The sequence below is a fragment of the Pteropus vampyrus genome, unplaced genomic scaffold, assembly GCF_000151845.1.
Source record: "Pteropus vampyrus isolate Shadow unplaced genomic scaffold, Pvam_2.0 Scaffold53, whole genome shotgun sequence".
NCBI lineage: Eukaryota > Metazoa > Chordata > Mammalia > Chiroptera > Pteropodidae > Pteropus > Pteropus vampyrus.
The window spans coordinates 656,868-666,667 of NW_011888834.1; positions in this window are offsets into that span (position 1 = coordinate 656,868).

Here is a 9,800-nt window from a genome sequence, read left to right on the forward strand (position 1 = left end):
TTTTATTGACAGGTGTGGCCTTATCCATAAATTTTGAAAGAAATCCTCATTTATTTTTCTATTAATTTCAGATGAGGCAATATTTCAAATTCTAAGATTTTTCTATTTGGAAATACTTAATAATTTCTTGATATATTAAATTCTAGACAAAGACAGTACCTGTACAAGATTCATCTTTTCAGATCTAATTTTCATTGGGGTCTTAATATCTGAGTTATATTTATTACTTCTAAGCATATGCCAGGTTTGTGCGAGAGAAATATAAATAGACATGTATTCCACTTCATCTCATTATTCAAATTCTCTGAGTTTTTTTGTTTTGTTTTGTTTTGTTTGTTTTGTTTTGCAGGGAGTATTGGCCTTTTATTTTTTAAACTTGTCAAAGGCTGAGAGTTCTTTAAAAGACCTCTCTCACAATTGTAGTTCTGTTTTTTTATAGAGTCTGATGCAGTTATTTTTCTCAGAAAGATCTTTGTTATTTTTCATGATGAATATTATCTCAGAGTTATTAGGAAGATTAAATAAAACAATGCTTATAAAGCACTTATTCAGTAATGGGTATATGGCAAATGCTCTATAAATGTGAACTATTATTGTTGTTTCCTAAATCAGTAATTTCTACTTTTATCTTTATTAATTTCCAACTCCTGTATTTTTCTTCTTTCTTAAATTGAATGGCTATTCCATTTGTTTTAAATCTTGCTTAATTAATAGTGAAATTTTTTAAAGCTATGAATTTTCCTTTAGCTGTATTCTACAGGTTTTGATATAGGATGTTCTTATGTTTATTATCTCTAAATAACCAAAGATTTTAAATTTTAGTTTTATTTTTAGTTCAAAGATGTCACCATAAAATCTGCATTGTTGGAACCTATTAAGATTTTCTCTGTGACCAAAACATATCAATTTTTAAAAATACTCCATGGACATAAGAAAAAAAATGACTATTTTCAGTTTTTACTGTGCATATTATTCATACATCTATTTATATTCTTTAAATTCTTTATATGCTTACGTATTTTTGTCTACTTAATTTCCATGAGGTAAGTTTTAAATTCTCTGCCTCATCGCTGAGTTACATCTTAGCTGCCTGCAGCATCCTTGAATTCTATTCTTTTTGCTCTAGAAAACTATAAAGAGTGTTTTACTCTGTTGCAGAGGGAATATCTCTCCCTATTCTGATTCATTATTGGTAAACTCTAATCTCTGCTTGGAAGCTTGGAGACTGGCTTGTTATCCGTGGAGTTCAGAAAAGTTTCCAGGTTAAACAGAACGCCTTTGTTATTGTTAATCTGGTCTGACAGGCAGGAGACTTGATCTGAAAATTCAGCTCAGAGAAATAGTCTCTCATTATTTCTTTGATCATTTCTCTTTTTCCATCTATTTCTTTATCTGTTTCTGAATTATTGGGATGTGTGTTTTCCTGAATCTACCTTCCATTAAGCTTATCTTTTTTCTCCTTATTACCACTTTTTGTCTTTTTTACTCTATTTTAGGATAATTTCCAATTCATTTACCATATTATTAATGATGCTTTCACCAAAATTCATTCTATTTTCCTCTGCCTCTACTGAATTTTTTAAATTAAACACATAAAATTTTTACTAGCTAAATTCTTTATTATTATATTTCTTCTTTTTTTTGAATCCCCCTCTCAGATCTCATTGAATTATTTTTAGTTGTTTCCTGTTTCCTTCATTACATTTCTGCTATAAAATTATTCCCTATTTCAGTGGAATCAATACGTTCTAGTTCAGTTTCGTTTCCATCTTTAAAACTTTGGTGGATTATTCTTAAACATTCAGTAATTTATTTATTTTTTTAAGTTTTCTGGTTGCCATTGGTACTTAACCAGCCTATGAGGAACATTATAGTTATTTATTTTTTTTCTGAACCCATTTAGCTTTGTCTGGATGGAGGCTTGGTAGTGGAGGGTCTGTTTCTTACTAGGAGGGCAGCATGTAGAGAACCAATCAGTTATGACAAATCTTGGGAAGCTTCAATATTAGAGGGTACTTATCTCCCTGGTTTTATGAGTGCAATGGTTCAGTTTAGTATGGAAGAGTTATTCAAAAGAAGCCAGCATCGGAAACATTAGAAAGCTTCTCTCTTGATCACACTACAAGTGAGCAAGACACCAGGAGTAGTATTTACTAAGAATTGCTCAGAATAGCTGGACCTCCTCAGGAGCTTATTGGGTTAGATGTCCTCACCTCAGGCTTTACCAAAGAGGCAGACCCCCGCCTCTCTGTGGACCGCTCTACAAATTCTGTGCAGCAGGTGGACCTGAAGTACACGTTGCCTGTTCTACATCTCAGAAACCAAAAGGCTCCAGACTCCAGCATTAACATTACATTGCATTACATTAACAATTAGTCAAACAGATGTGTTACCTCAGTACATGGTTAAGGGGAGAAGAAATCAAGAACAAACACTGTATTAATTCCTGTCGACTCCCATCCCACCAGAGTGTACTGAAAAATATAAGGATGATATGGGTGCATTATAATAAACTAGGACTAGCCTCAAAAGATAACTGGCCTTGCTAGCAAATGTCTCTATGAAAGAAAACCTCTGGATCGACTCTTCCAAAACCAGTCGTAATTTTTCTTAGATGCCCTCCAACATTTACCTGACCTATTGCTGGCACCTCCGAGGAACAACCTAGCACGCAGCCTTCATAGTTTTGGCAGTTCAGACGGAATATTGACAGAGACATGGCTTTTGGGAAAGGGAGGGATGAGAGCCCCAGAAGTGGTTAACAGGAATCCGTTACTTAGAGATTCATTCAGTTATCTAGAGGTGTATTTTACAGCTACTTTATTTTGAAGGGTTTACCATAGAGTTATACTTCAATACATGCTCGATGGATCTCTTAGTGAAAAAAGAATTCATAGGCACAGTGAGCCAAAGTGTTAGTTGATGCCTCATCTGTGACTTCCCACTGGAGTTTGGCTGTCTTTAGGTAATTTCCCCCAGGGGGCTAAAACTCTCTTATTACAGCAAGGACACAATGGGGACAAAACCTCTTGAGCTCTTTCAATGTCCTTCTTGAAAGGATGTGAGGTTGGCGTGATAGACTGCGGAAGGGGTTGAGCTGCAAGAGGATCCGGCTGTCGCCTTCTTCCTGGAGTGTTACATCGTGCCACCCCTAGTTACATGACACCCCATGTGAACTAGCCAAGTTCTACGACTGTCAGCTCCACATCTGTGGCACACCTCCTGGCAATCCCTCTAAGAAAGCCTTCTTGACCCTCATCTCTTAAACTTCACCTGTAAAATTCAGCCCAGGCATTGTCTCAGCCTAGACCCCTCAGGCTGAGGAAAATGTCTTCTATTCCTTATTTTTTTGCTTCTAATACAACAGCAGAAATATTTTTATTTTCTTTAGCATTGTCGGGGAGAGGGTCACTTCACTGGGGACATTAGTCTTCCTGACATTTTTACATGTCCTCACCACCCTATTTCATTCATCCTTTGCTATATATCTAGTTTTTTTTTGTTTTATTTTTGTTTTTGTTTTTGTTTTTTTACTTTCATGCTTATATTAAAATTTTTTGAGTTCATAAATTATTACACATTATAATCATATTCTGTTTTACCTCTCTTTTTATTCTTTATTAGATAGAATTGCCTTTAAGAGCCCTTTTAAACTCCTCAAACATTTTGGACTCTCTTCCAGAAATTCATGTTTTAGGCTCAAATCTAATTTATCTCTAAAACTTTAAAACTCTGCTGTCCTAACATTTTGGTTACCAAGTCTATGTCCATACTTTCACTTACTGGCTATCAAGGACTCTAAGTTAGTCTTCCTGCTTTTTTTTCAAGAATTTTTAACATTTCCCTTTTGATAACCAAGCAGGTTCTTCTTACTGGTAAATTTAGTCCACAGGTTTGTTTCTGTTGATTTTATGTTCCAATTTCTAGAAGATATGAATAATATCAAGAGAAACTTAGCTTACCTTGTAAGTTCACTAATATTTAGGGCTACACTGAGACACAGACTCCAGGCAGGCTAATATTTGGCATCCCTAAAATTAACATTTGCTAAATATTTGTTCGACATTTGTTTGGTGGGGAGAATAAATTGATTTTATATGAATTAAATGTTCAGATGTTTAGATTTAAAATTAGATATTATTTTATGTGCTGTCTATAGCTATTTTTAAACTATTAATTTGGAAATAATTTCAAATTTAAAGACAAGTTATTTAAAAAAAGAATCTTATATAAAATACCTTTACCCAGATTCACCTATTTTTAACATTTAGCCCTGTTTGCTTTATCGCTTTTTATCTATCATCTACCTATCTGTCATCTAATATATATGTATATGTATATGTGTATATATATATATAATCTATTTATTCTATACATCTACTTACATAATATTTTTCTGAGCCATTTGCGAGTAAATTTTATCCATTATGCCCCTTTACTCCTAATACTTTAGAGTATATTTTTAAAGAATAAGGATATTCGTTTATGTAACCACATACATTTATCAACTTTAATACATTCAAATTTGTCTAACCCCTCATCCGTATTGCAATTCTGTCAATTGATCTAATAACGTTCTATATAACCTTATTTTTCCTCCAGTACAAGATCCACTCTAGGATCTAGTATGGCTTTTACTTGTGACATTTACTTAACCTCCATTGATCTGGAACAGTTCCACAGCTTTTCTTTGTCTTTTATTGACATTGAAATTTTTGAAGAAAAATCCCTCATTTTAAAAAATAGAACACCTCTCATTTTTTCCTTGTCAGTGCTTCTTTATGATTTGATTGAAGTTATGCAGTCTCAAGTGAAATAGTGCATAGAATGAGTTATATCCTTCTCAGGGCATCTGCCTCTCGGTAGTGTTGTTAATTTTGATCATCCATTCATGGTACTGTCTGTTTTTGTCATTGGAATAATTATTACTTTTTTTCCCTTGCAAGTAGTGGTAATTTGTGAAACACACTTTTAAGTCCTCAAAAATACCCTGCTCCTCTTTAGATTTCCCCATCTTGATTTAGCCTGAGTTGATGATTTTTGCCTGAACCAGCCTTTACTATGTTTGCCTTTCTCCCTTCCTTCGTTTATTTTATTGTCTACTTATTATTGGTATGGATTCATGGATTCCTTTTTTCCAATTGTACATAATCTTTTACTGTTTCTTACTTATTGTGTTACTCAAATTGTTCCAGGTCTCTCCTGCGGAAGCCTCTTAAGTCAGATCCTGTGATCTTATGACACGCCTCCACACTTTTTGGAGTGTTTTCTTACTTTCTGAAATTACGTGGTTTTCCATGTTTATTATTTACCCACTCTGCCTCAGTCTTAGAATCAGATATTTCTCAGGAAAATCCTCATTCTTTTTCATGGGTAATAGCATTAGCGACCAAGATTTGGGCACTTGGTATACTGATGCTTCTAGGAAAATTAAAAAATATATGCATTTATATACACATATATATTCACACATACATCATATATACAACATACATACATAGATCCATATATACATGCATGTATGTGTGTGTACGTGTATACACACACACATAAAGATATATATATGTATATATATGTGTATATTAGAAATCATGAGTCCCAACAGGGTTGCCATCACCTATGTCTTGTTAGTTTCTTTTTGAGATCTTTGGATCTCAGCAACATAAACACATCTGCTTATTTGCTCAATCCTATAATATACATGCTTAGTAGAATTTCAGAGTGGTTTGTCTTATATCACTAGAAACAGACAATTCTACTAAAAGGAGTACAGAATTTTTTGCACTCTAAGACTGAGGACATAGTTAAATACCATGTTTATTACAAACTTAGATTAGTTCTCTACCCTCCTTCAATGTGACTCTGTTATTCATTTGAAATACATCCTAGTTGATTTATTTCTATTTGATTTAATATTAGGAACTCCTTTCTCATTCTTGCTGATTTCGTTTTACTTTTTGATTACTAACAACATTAACATGCTTCCAGAAAGTAAAAATTTACAAAAACTCAGAGAAGTGTCACTTATTTCTATAGCCCTTCTATCTCATTTCCCTCCTTGTAGGTAATCAACTTCATTCTTTGCAGGTTTACCCTTCCTCTGTGTGTATGGTTTTTTGTTTTGTTTTGTTTTGTTTTAATGTAAAGGTGAGTAATATATATGTTTTCTTACTTTCCCTTTTTCTTGCACAAAAAGCAGCATAATATGTACAATGTTTTGCTTTTTTTTACTTCACAGTGTCTCCTAGAAATCATTACATGTAAATTCACAAAGATCTTCGTTGTTTGGGGTTTTTTTACAACTTCATAGTACTTCTTTGAGTATTTGTAATGTGGTTAATTAAACCAACTTCTATGCTTAGACATGTCTATAATTTCCAATATTTGTAATTATATTTGTTGTAGTGAAAAATCTTGTGCATATATACATATTTCTTTGTACGGTTAAAGGTATATCTTTGTGATATTCCTAGAATATTAAATGAATAAGTAGTTTTATTAGATATCAGCAAATTCCATTCTTTAAGGATTGTGCCATTTTTCATTCCCACCAGAAATATATGAAAATATTAGTTTCTCAGCATCATTTTCAGAAGAGTGCAATGTTATGCTTTGATTTTTTTTTTTTTTTTGCCAATCTAATGGGTGAGAAATAGTATTTCTGTGTAATTTAATCTGAATTTCTCTAACTTGATTAAAGGTGGATTTCTTTTCATATATTTAAGAGTTATTTTTATATCTTTTTTTGTGACTTATCTTCATGACATTTGATTTTTCCTATAAAATTTTTGTTCTTTTTTTCTTCAATTTCAATAACTTCTTTATATATTAGGGAAATTAGCCCTCCGTACTATTTTTGCAAATATTTTTTCCCAATTTGTCATTTGTCTTTTGAATGTTGTTTATGGTGTTTAGGTTTTCTTTTGAGGGAATAGTTTTGTTTTATTTGTTTTCTTATACAATTTTTAACTTTATGTAGCACAACTTATTTCGTTCTTTGAAAATTTACTCATAGTTAACCTTTCTTTTTACTCGTGTTAGAGAAGTATTCATGCACGTTCGCTTCTAGTGTCTGTATAAGTCATGCTTACTTCCAGGTTGATGATTGATTTGGAGTTTATTCTTGTATATGATGCAAGGAATGGATCTAATTTGATCTTTCCCCAATGGCTATCAAGTTGTTCCAGTATATTTATTAAAAACAAAACGAGATAAAAATCTTTGTTCCAGTTATTAGAAAATTATCTTTATAATTTCTGTATATAGAAGGATTATTTCTGGATTTTATATTTTATTCCATTGGTTATCTATCTGTTCATGTACCAGTATCATACAGTTTTAGTTATAGATGCTTCGTAGTATGTTTTATCTTGTAGCTTAGCCCTCCCTCTTCCTTCCAGTGTTTCTTCAGTCTTCTATATTTATTGTTTCACATGAAGTGTTAAGTACAAATTCATCTAGTTCTGTTGAAAAAAACGTCATTAGTATTTTTCTTGGGATCACATTAAATTTATAAATTAACTAATAGAGAACTGGCATCTTAATATTATTGAGCTATCCAATTCTAAAACAAGGAATGCCTTCCATACCTTCAAGAATATTTGCTTTCAAGAATATATAGTTTTTTAAATGTAAGATTAGCATATTTTTATTAAACTTATTTCTAAGTATTTTTGTTGTTGTTGCTATTGCTATTATTATAAATTGGGTTCTATTATCTATAAAAAGATAACATTTTAAGAGTCCAGAAATTGTCTTCTTTTTTCAGTTTCTCTGTCAATCACTACAGGAAGCTATAGCTTACATAGCTATAACTACAGAGTTTAGTTCAAAATACTGTAAATGTTTGTTTTCTCCTGGCTTTTATGTTTGTAAAATCTTCTCATTTTCATTTTTCATTCTTCAGTTTGCATTTTTAATGTTCTGGGATAGACGTTTTTTCAGGATATATATTAACAATTTAAAAATTTAAATAGTTATTTCAATAGTGTAACAAATGACCTTTCCAGTAAAGTCTTGTATTACTTATTTCTGAATTTTAGCTAACTGTCCCTGGCACTTCCTGCCGATTCATGAATCACAGCCAAAATAAAATACTCAGAGATAGGTTTATGTGAGCAAGAAATGTTATTTTCACCAAGAGCAGGACTAAGTTACAGTTTATCAGTTATGTACAAAGTATTCTGCAGAAATCCTAGTTTCCTGACATCATATTTCTGATTTATTTGAGCAGTTTGTATAGCTCAGTGCCCTACACAGATGGCCTGATCTGACTATTTTTTAATCTGGCTCTTCCTGTAATCCTAATTGGGTACGTTTTAACCATAAAATGATGTTTATGTTTCTATTTCTCCATGTATTTACTAACTTGCTTATAAGGAATAGCTTAAAAATTGTCAAGTACAGGAGATTGAAGTGTGAAGGGCCAAGAGATTCATTCAGCAGACCTAGATCTGTCATGTACTCTCATGATACCCAAGTAGGTAAACTTAAAAGAATTATTTCATTTTTTGAGTGTTTCTGAATCAGTAACATAAAGGAGTCTACTTGAAAATTACCAAGTTCCAGTTGTGAAGTGATATGCTTCTAATTATATTGAAATAGTGAGCATATTTATCATTAATAAAATTCTCCCTCTTGTTTTTGTGACAAAATGGACGTAAAGATAAAGCTCTTAATATACTGGTCATATCCTAATGAGAATAATTAGCCCTGTTTCATAATCTGTCAAGACTTATAGGCAGAGTCAAGAAATGAATTACTTTAGTGTGCTTGAGTGAATAACCACTTCTGCTGTCCACCAATGTTCCCCTACCTCTTACACACTCACACACATACGCACAGTGAGCTTACTTTGAACAACAGAACATCAGATCAACCTATTTCAGTTGACATGTGGGAAATATATTTTTTTCAGATGAAGTATAAACTTCAATGTTATATAATATGTTATTTAATAAAGGAAATCTAATCCTTAATATTAAACAAGTCTGTCAAAATTGTTTAAAAGAACAATATAGAAAACAACTATTTATATGTTAATCTCCTCTGAAGTGTGTAATATGCACATTTTTTGAAAGGAGGTTTTTTTTATGATTAGCATCATTCATAATTCATCACTATTAATTATGAACCCTAGCTGTAGCATAATTTTAACGTATAAGCCAGCTCATCTTGTGCAGACAAAACTAAAAGAGTAATCAGCCTTTCCCAAAACACAGTGTCCTGTCACAGGGAAGAATCATCTTCCATCACAGTCTGATCTTATTTCAGAGTACCAGGCATCGCATATTACCGGAGAGATAGTTTATTTTTTCCCTTAAGTCCCATTGCCAGAATTTAAAACCCAAATTAGATTATTAGAACATCAGAGCAAAATCCTGTTGCTGTATATTTTGAAAAACAAAACAAAACAAATCGAAAAAGCAACCAGAGGGAGTGCTCTTTATCCTCCTTGCATACATTAAATATAGTTTTGCTCAGATTCCCACTTTGAAATACAAAATAATGTTGGGATACAATTCTAGCCCTGAAAATTATCTGTAAGAAAGTTTTTTACTTTTGTTTCCTTGAGCTGTGAGAAAACACATTCAATAGTGTCTAACCGTAGGAGAGTTTGCACCACTAACATGAAGAGCAGCACTTTGCCACTGGCATTTAGAGTTTTGACTCAGGTTATGTGCTAGGTCTCAGTACTGCCTCATTCCAGAAAGAAAAGCTACAGACCACCAAGTATTGAAACTGCTAAAACAAGCCATCTGCACATATCTGGAGATATGGCATAATGATAACAAAATATA